Source organism: Lolium rigidum, chromosome 7 (assembly GCF_022539505.1).
Source record: "Lolium rigidum isolate FL_2022 chromosome 7, APGP_CSIRO_Lrig_0.1, whole genome shotgun sequence".
NCBI lineage: Eukaryota > Viridiplantae > Streptophyta > Magnoliopsida > Poales > Poaceae > Lolium > Lolium rigidum.
The window spans coordinates 263,515,564-263,525,512 of record NC_061514.1 but is presented as its reverse complement, the minus strand read 5'-3'; positions in this window follow the sequence as shown (position 1 = coordinate 263,525,512).

Genomic DNA, 9,949 nt, shown 5'->3' with positions numbered 1-9,949 from the left:
GAGAAAATTGCGCTTCAACAAGCTCGAGAAGCTATAGCTGCCAAGGAAGCCGCCGTTTCTGAAGCTGAAAAGGCAACCACTCGAGAGAATTTTATGCTCGACTTGATGAATGAGGCTAGTGTGGACATGTCAGGTATGCTTTTCCGGATCAAAACTTCTTCTGTCTTCCTGCTGTATCCTTTTTTGAAATTCCTGTTTCGTCGTCAAATAGGTTCCTTTCTCGACGCTGCTGCCGAAGACGAAAGGGTAAACGCAAGGACAAATCTTCTCGTTAACCTTTCTCTTGACCATGGTTCTCTGTTCTGGGCCACTCCAGAGCGGACCCGACAGATTGTTAGGTTTCAAGACCGCGCCTGTTAGGTTCGCGAGTTCCTTGATTTCTGCACCAGAACATTGTCCCTGGTTTATAAGACGATGTTTCCTCGGAACGAGGCGCCCGACACTCTTCTTGGTTTGATGGAGAAATTTCAGGATGCTCCTCGTATCCATAACTTTGTGCGAGCTCAACTATCTTCCGGTGCCAGGTTTGCTATGATGATGATCAAAATCTGCTATCCCAAGTTTGACATGAGTCAAATTGTTACCAAGTGCTTAGCCAAGATGGCGAAAAGGAAAAGGGATGTTAGCAAAATTGATGATCATGTGACCCCTGTTGCAGAAGATATGATGGATGAACTTGTTCGGATGGACGCCGAGTTCTTCGTAAGGGGCAGCTATGCTGAACATAGTACTCGTGCTGTAAATACTGGACGGATGACCATAGATAATATACTGAGCCGCAATTGACTTTCTTTTTCTTCTAGCTTGTCGAGTTTTCTCGGGAATGGCGTCCTATATGTTGTAAACATATTCTATATTGTAAAGTTAGTAAATATTTCTATTTTTCCTCATCAAGCCCCCGAGTGTTTCGGTGGTAAATCTCTTTATTGTGTATGTGAGGTTTTAAACCAAGGCAACCAAATTCTTATTGAATATACTATATTTGCGGGTACGAGCCCCCGAGTGTTTTGTTCTTTTTTTGATTGCTATTTTGTACCTTCTTCATATCTGGCGAGGTATTTGGTACCAAGGCGAAATATTTTGCCAGTTAGATTCATCTATGTTGTATATATATTGTAACTTCGAGGCGTAAGCCCCCGAGCATGTCGAAGAAAAAGATATATATCTCCACTATCTTTATTATATTGCAGCACCGCGAGCCCGCCTCATTAAAAACCTTTTCCGGCCCCACTCGGTGCCCCGAAAAAGGAAAAGAGTGCGTCTGAAAACTCGCGGGCGTTTCAGTACATTGTATTTTTACAAGGAGGGCTATATTTCGGCACTAGGCGTAGAAACGCCTTAGCTGTGCCACGTTCCAGGGGTTTTTCTCGGGAACCCCTGTCTTCTTATCCTTGATCCTGTATGCTCCTCCTTCGATTACTTCTGTGACGACGTAAGGGCCAAGCCATGGCGACTCGAGTTTTTCAGTACGATCTTGATTGAGTCGCAGAACTAAGTCTCCAACCTGAAAGGATCTTGGTCGCAGACGTCGACTGTGGTAGTTTTTCAGGTCTTGCTGATATTTAGTGACCCTTGACAATACTTCGTCTCTGGCTTCGTCCAATGCATCGACATCGTCTTCCAGTGCCTTTCTAGAAGCCTCCTCATCATACTCCGTGACTCTTGGAGAATCATGCTCTATCTCTATTGGTAATACTGCTTCGGCTCCATGGACCAGAAAAAACGGAGTTTCCTGTGTCGCCGTATTTGGTGTTGTTCGAATACTCCACAGCACACTTGGCAGCTCCTCTGGCCAAGTATGTCGAGCTTTTTCCAATGGCCCTAACAAACGCTTCTTGATACCATTGCAGATGATACCATTGGCTTTCTCGACTTGGCCATTGGTTTGAGGATGCGCAACTGACGCGAAGTGCAGTTTGATGCCTACTGCTGGCGTGTAGTTGACGTGGGAGTTAGAAATCTTTGTGGTGTAGCTTTTCTTCGTTCCCCGGCAACGGCGCCAGAAAACAGTCTTGATGCGCGTAGATGACACGTCCGTTGGGAACCCCAAGAGGAAGGTGTGATGCGCACAACAGCAAGTTTTCCCTCGGTAAGAAACCAAGGTTATCGAACCAGTAGGAGCCAAGAAGCACGTTGAAGGTTGATGGCGGCGGAGTGTAGTGCGGCGCAACACCAGGGATTCCGGCGCCAACGTGGAACCTGCACAACACAATCATAGTACTTTGCCCCAACGTAACAGTGAGGTTGTCAATCTCACCGGCTTGCTGTAAACAAAGGATTAGATGTATAGTGTGGATGATGATGATTGTTTGCGAAGAACAGTAAAGAACAATTGCAGCAGATTGTATTTCAGATGTAAAGAATAGGACCGGGGTCCACAGTTCACTAGTGGTGTCTCTCCCATAAGATAACAGATGTTGGGTGAACAAATTACAGTTGGGCAATTGACAAATAAAGAAGGCATAACAATGCACATACATATATCATGATGAGTACTATGAGATTTAATCAGGGCATTACGACAAAGTACATAGACCGCTATCCAGCATGCATCTATGCCTAAAAAGTCCACCTTCGAGGTTATCATCCGAACCCCTTCCAAATATTAAGTTGTAAACAACGGACAATTGCATTAAGTATGTGCGTAATGTAATCAACACAAATATCCTTAGACAAAGCATCGATGTTTTATCCCTAGTAGCAACAAGCACATCCACAACCTTAGAACTTTCCGTCACTCGTCCCAAATTTAATGGAGGCATGAACCCACTATCGAGCATAAATACTCCCTCTTGGAGTCACAAGTATCAACTTGGCCAGAGCCTCTACTAGCAACGGAGAGCATGCAAGAACATAAATAACATATATGATAGATTGATAATCAACTTGACATAGTATCCAATATTCATCGGATCCCAACAAACAGAACATGTAGCATTACAAATAGATGATCTTGATCATGATAGGCAGCTCACAAGATCTAACATGATAGCACAATGAGGAGAAGACAACCATCTAGCTATCGTTATGGACCCATAGTCCAGGGGTGGACTACTCACACATCGATCCGGAGGCGATCATGGCGATGAAGAGACCTCCGGGAGATGATTCCCCTCTCCGGCAGGGTGCCGGAGGCGATCTCCTGAATCCCCCGAGATGGGATTGGCGGCGGCGGCGTCTCTGGAAGGTTTTCCGTATCGTGGCTCTCGGTACTGGGGTTATTATCGACGAAGGCTTAAGTAGGCGGAAGGGTAGGTCAGGGGGCCACACGAGGGCCCCACACAACAGGCCGGCGCGGCCAGGGCTTGGGCCGCGCCGCCCTGTTGTCTGGCCACCTCGTGGCCCCACTTCATATCCTCTTCGGTCTTCTGGAAGCTTCGTGGAAAAATAGGACCCTGGGCGTTGATTTCGTCCAATTCCGAGAATATTTCCTTACTAGGATTTCTGAAACCAAAAACAGCAGAAAACAACAACTGGCTCTTCGGCATCTCGTCAATAGGTTAGTGCCGGAAAATGCATAATAATGACATATAATGTATGTAAAACATGTGAGTATCATCAATAAAGTAGCATGGAACATAAGAAATTATAGATACGTTTGGGACGTATCAAGCATCCCCAAGCTTAGTTCCTGCTCGCCCTCGAGTAGGTAAACGATAACAAAGATAATTTCTGAAGTGACATGCTATCATAATCTTGATCATACTATTGTAAAGCATATGAGATGAATGCAGCGATTCGAAGCAATGATGAAGATAATGAGTAAACAAATGAATCATATAGCAAAGACTTTTCATGAATAATACTTTCAAGACAAGCATCAATAAGACTTGCATAAGAGTTACTCATAAAGCAATAAATTCAAAGTAAAGGCATTGAAGCAACACAAAGGAAGATATAAGTTTCAGCGGTTGCTTTCAACTTCAACATATTTATCTCATGGATAATTGTCAACACAAAGTAATATAACAAGTGCAATAGGTAAACATGTAAGAATCAATGCAACACGTTGATACAAGTGTTTGCTTCTGAGATAGAAGGAATAGGTAAACTGACTCAACAATAAAGTAGAAGAATGGCCCTTCGCAGAGGGAAGCATTGATTACTATATTTGTGCTAGAGCTTTTCATTTTAAAAACAAGAAACAATTTTGTCAACGGTAGTAATAAAGCATATGTGTTATGTATAAGATATCTTATAAGTTGCAAGCCTCATGCATAGTATACCAATAGTGCTCGCACCTTGTCCTAATTAGCTTGGATTAACACGGATTATCATTGCATAGCTTATGTTTCAACCAAGTGTCACAAAGGTACCTCTATGCTGCCTCGTACAAAGGTCTAAGGAGAAAGCTCGCATTGGATTTCTCGCTTTTGATTATTCTCAACTTAGACATCCATACCGGGACAACATAGACAACAGATAATGGACTCCTCTTTAATGCATAAGCATTCAACAACAATTAATTTTCTCATAAGAGATTGAGGATTAGTTGTCCAAACTGAAACTTCCACCATGAATCATGGCTTTAGTTAGCGGCCCAATGTTCTTCTCTAACATTATGCATACTCAAACCATTTGATCATGAAAATCTCCCTTACTTCGGACAAGACGAACATGCATAGCAACTCACATGATATTCAACAAAGGTAAAAGTTGATGGCGTCCCCAGAAACATGGTTACCGCTCAACAAGCAACTTATTAAGAAATAAGACACATAAGTACATATTCTTCACCACAATAGTTTTTAAGGCTATTTTGTCCCATGAGCTATATATTGCAAAGACAAAGAATAGAATTTTAAAGGTAGCACTCAAGTAATGTACTTTGGAATGGCGGAGAAATACCATGTAGTAGGTAGGTATGGTGGACACAAATGGCATAGTGGTTGGCTCAAGGATTTGGATGCACGAGAAGAATTCCTCTCAATACAAGGCTAGGCTAGCAAGGTTGTTTGAAGCAAACTCAAGTATAAAATGGTGCAGCGAAGCTCACATATGAACATATTGTAGCTATTATAAGACTTTATATTGTCTCCTTGTTGTTCAAACACCTTAACCAGAAAATATCTAGACTCTAGAGATCAATCATGCAAACAAAATTTTAACAAGCTCTATGTAGTTATTCATTAATGAGTACAAGGTACATGATGAAAGAGCTTAAACATGATCTATATGAGCACAACAATTGCCAAGTATCACATTATTCAAGACATTAAACCATTTACCACATGCGGCATTTTCCGTTTCCAACCATATAACAATGAATGAAATAGTCCAACTTTCGCAATGAACATTAAAGATAAAGCTAAGAACACATGTGTTCATAGAAAACAGAGGAGCGTGTCTCTCTCCCACACAAAGAATGCTAGGATCCGATCTTATTCAAACAAAAACAAAAACAAAAACAAAAGCAAACAGATGCTCCAAGTAAAGCACATAAGATGTGACGGAATAAAAATATAGTTTCACTAGAGGTGACCTGATAAGTTGTCGATGAAGAAGGGATGCCTTGGGCATCCCCAAGCTTAGACGCTTGGGTATTTTTAAAATATACAGGGATGAACCCCGGGGGCATCCCCAAGATTTGACCTTTCACTCTTCTTGATCATATTGTATCATCCTCCTCTCTTGACCCTTGAAAACTTCCTCCACACCAAACTCAAAACAAACTCATTAGAGGGTTAGTGCATAATCAAAAATTCACATGTTCAGAGGTGACATAATCATTCTTAACACTTCTGGACATTGCACAAAGCTACTGGACGTTAATGGAACAAAGAAATCCATCCAACACAGCAAAAGAGGCAATGCGAAATAAAAGGCAGAATCTGTCAAAACAGTACAGTTCGTAAAGACGATTTTTTTTGAGGCACCAGACTTGCTCAAATGAAAATGCCCAAGTTGAATGAAAGTTGCGTACATATCTGAGAATCACGCACGTAAATTGGCAGATTTTTCTGAGTTACCTATAGAGAGGCAGATCGAAATTCGTGACAGCAAGAAATCTGTTTCTGCGCAGTAATCCAAATCTAGTATTGACTTTACTATCAAAGACTTTACTTGGCACAACAATGCAATAAAATAAAGATATGGAGAGGTTGCTACAGTAGTAACAACTTCTAAGACTCAATTATAAAACAAAGTGCAGAAGTAAAAATAATGGGTTGTCTCCCATAAGCGCTTTTCTTTAACGCCTTTCAGCTAGGCGCAGAAAGTGTGTATCAAGTGTTGTCAAGAGACGAAGCATCAACATCATAATTTGTTATAATAATAGAATCATAAGGTAACTTCATTCTCTTTCTAGGGAAGTGTTCCATACCTTTCTTGAGAGGAAATTGATATTTAATATTACCTTCCTTCATATCAATGGTAGCACCAACAGTTCAAGAAAAGGTCTTCCCAATATGATGGGACAAGATGCATTGCATTCAATATCCAAGACAACAAAATCAACGGGGATAAGGTTATTGTTAACCATAATACGAACATTATCAATCCTCCCCAAAGGTTTCTTTATAGCATTATCAGCAAGATTAACATCCAAATAACAATTTTTCAATGGTGGCAAGTCAAGCATATCATAAATTTTCTTAGGCATAGCAGAAATACCTGCACCAAGATCACATAAAGCATTACAATCATTGACCCTCATCTTAATGATGGGCTCCCAACCATCTTCCAACTTCCTAGGAATAGAGGTTTCAAGTTTTAGTTTCTCTTCTCTAGCTTTTATGAGAGCATTTGTAATATGTTTTGTAAAGGCCAAATTTATAGCACTAGCATTGGGACTTTTAGCAAGTTTTTGTAAGAACTTTATAACTTCAGAGATGTGACAATCATCAAATTCTAAATCATTATGACCTACAGCAATGGAATCATTGTCCCCAACATTTTGAAAAATTTCAGCAGTTTTATCACAAGCAGTTTCAGCAGTTTTAGCAGTTTCAGGTAATTTTGCTCGCTTTGCACTAGGAGTAGAAACATTGCCAACACCAATTATTTTACCATTGATAGTAGGGGGTGTAGCAACATGTGAAGCATTATCATTACTAGTGGTGGTAATAGTCCAAACTTTAGCTACATTATCTTTAGCAAGTTTTTCATTTTCTTCTCTTTCCCACCTAGCATGCAATTCAGCTATCAATCTAATATTCTCATTAATTCGAACTTGGATGGAATTTGCTGTAGTAACAATTTTATTATAAATATCCTTATTAGGCATAACTTTCAATTTTAAAAGATCAACATCAGAGGCAAGTCTATCAACCTTAGAAGCAAGAATATCAATTTTATCAAGCTTTTCTTCAACAGATTTGTTAAAAGTAGTTTGTGTACTAATAAATTCTTTAAGCATGGCTTCAAGACCAGGGGGTACACTCCTATTATTGTTGTAAGAATTCCCATAAGAATTACCATAACCATTACCATTAGCGTAAGGATATGGCCTATAGTTGTTACCAGAATTATTCCTATAAGCATTGATGTTGAAATTATTACTTTTAATGAAATTCACATCAACATGTTCTTCTTGGGCAACCAATGAAGCTAAAGGAACATTATTAGGATCAATATTAGATCTACCATTAACAAGCATAGACATAATAGCATCAATCTTATCACTCAACGAAGAGGTTTCTTCAACAGAATTTACCTTCTTACCTTGTGGAGCTCTTTCCATGTGCCATTCAGAGTAATTTATCATCATATCATCAAGAAGCTTTGTTGCCGCCCCCAAAGTGATGGACATAAAGGTACCTCCAGCAGCTGAATCCAATAGGTTCCGTGAAGAAAATTCAATCCTGCATAAAAGGTTTGGATGCTCATCCAAGTAGTTAGTCCATGGGTTGGGCAATTCTTTACCAAAGATTTCATTCTCTCCCATGCTTGAGCAACATGTTCATTATCTAATTGCTTAAAATTCATTATGCTACTTCTCAAAGATATAATTTTAGCGGGAGGATAATATCTACCAATAAAAGCATCCTTACATTTAGTCCATGAATCAATACTATTTCTAGGCAGAGATAGCAACTAATCTTTAGTTCTTCCTCTTAAGGAGAAAGGAAACAATTTTAATTTTATAATGTCACCATCTACATCCTTATACTTTTGCATTTCACATAGTTCAACAAAATTATTAAGATGGGCAGCAAGCATCATCAGAACTAACACCGTGAAAATTGCTCTCTCATAACAAGATTCCAGTAAAGCAGGTTTAATTTCAAAGAATTCTGCTGTAGTAGCAGGTGGAGCAATAGGTGTGCATAAGAAATCAATATTATTTGTGCTAGTGAAGTCACACAACTTAGTATTTTCAGGAGTACCCATTTTAGCAGTAGTAAATAAAGTAAACTAAATAAAGTAAATGCAAGTAACTAATTTTTTTTTTGTGTTTTCGATATAGAGAACAAGATAATAAATAAAGTAAAGCTAGCAACTAATTTTTTTGTGTTTTTGATTAAGTGCAGCAAACAAAGTAGTAAATAAAATAAAGCAAGACAAAAACAAAGTAAAGAGATTGGAAGTGGAGACTCCCCTTGCAGCGTGTCTTGATCTCCCCGGCAACGGCGCGGTAAAACAGATTGTCGGCGTGTAGTTGACGTGGGAGTTAGAAATCTTTGTGGTGTAGCTTTTCTTCGTTCCCCGGAAACGGCGCCAGAAAACAGTCTTGATGCGCGTAGATGACACGTCCGTTGGGAACCCCAAGAGGAAGGTGTGATGCGCACAGCAGCAAGTTTTCCCTCAGTAAGAAACCAAGGTTATCGAACCAAGAGGGAGCCAAGAAGCACGTTGAAGGTTGATGGCGGCGGAGTGTAGTGCGGTGCAACACCGGAGATTCCGGCGCCAACGTGGAACCCGCACAACACAATCACAGTATTTTGCCCCAACGTAACGAAGTGAGGTTGTCAATCTCACCGACTTGCTGTAAACAAAGGATTAGATGTATAGTGTGGATGATGATGATTGTTTGCGAAGAACAGATAAAGAACAATTGCAGCGGATTGTATTTCGGATGTAAAGAATAGGACCGGGGTCCATAGTTTACTAGTGGTGTCTCTGCCATAAGATAACAGTATGTTGGGTGAACAAATTACGGCTTGGGCAATTGACAAATAAAGAAGGCATAACAATGCACATACATATATCATGATGAGTACTATGAGATTTAATCGAGGCATTACGACAAAGTACATAGACCGCTATCCAACGATGCATCTATGCCTAAAAAGTCCACCTTCAGAGTTATCATCCGAACCCCTTCCAGTATTAAGTTGTAAACAACGGACAATTGCATTAAGTATGGTGCGTAATGTAATCAACACAAATATCCTTAGACAAAGCATCGATGTTTTATCCCTAGTAGCAACAAGCACATCCACAACCTTAGAACTTTCATCACTCGTCCTGCATTTAATGGAGGCATGAACCCACTATCGAGCATAAATACTCCCTCTTGGAGTCACAAGTATCAACTTGGCCGCAGCCTCTACTAGCAACGGAGAGCATGCAAGAACATAAATAACATATATGATAGATTGATAATCAACTTGACATAGTATTCAATATTCATCGGATCCCAACAAACAACGACATGTAGCATTACAAATAGATGATCTTGATCATGATAGGCAGCTCACAAGATCTAACATGATAGCACAATGAGGAGAAGACAACCATCTAGCTACTGCTATGGACCCATAGTCCAGGGGTGGACTACTCACACATCGATCCGGAGGCGATCATGGCGATGAAGAGACCTCCGGGAGATGATTCCCTCTCGCGGCGGGGTGCCGGAGGCGATCTCCTGAATCCCCGAGATGGGATTGGCGGCGGCGGCGTCTCTGGAAGGTTTTCCGTATCGTGGCTCTCGGTACTGGGGTTATTATCGACGAAGGCTTAAGTAGGCGGAAGGGTAGGTCAGGGGGCCACACGAGGGCCCCACACA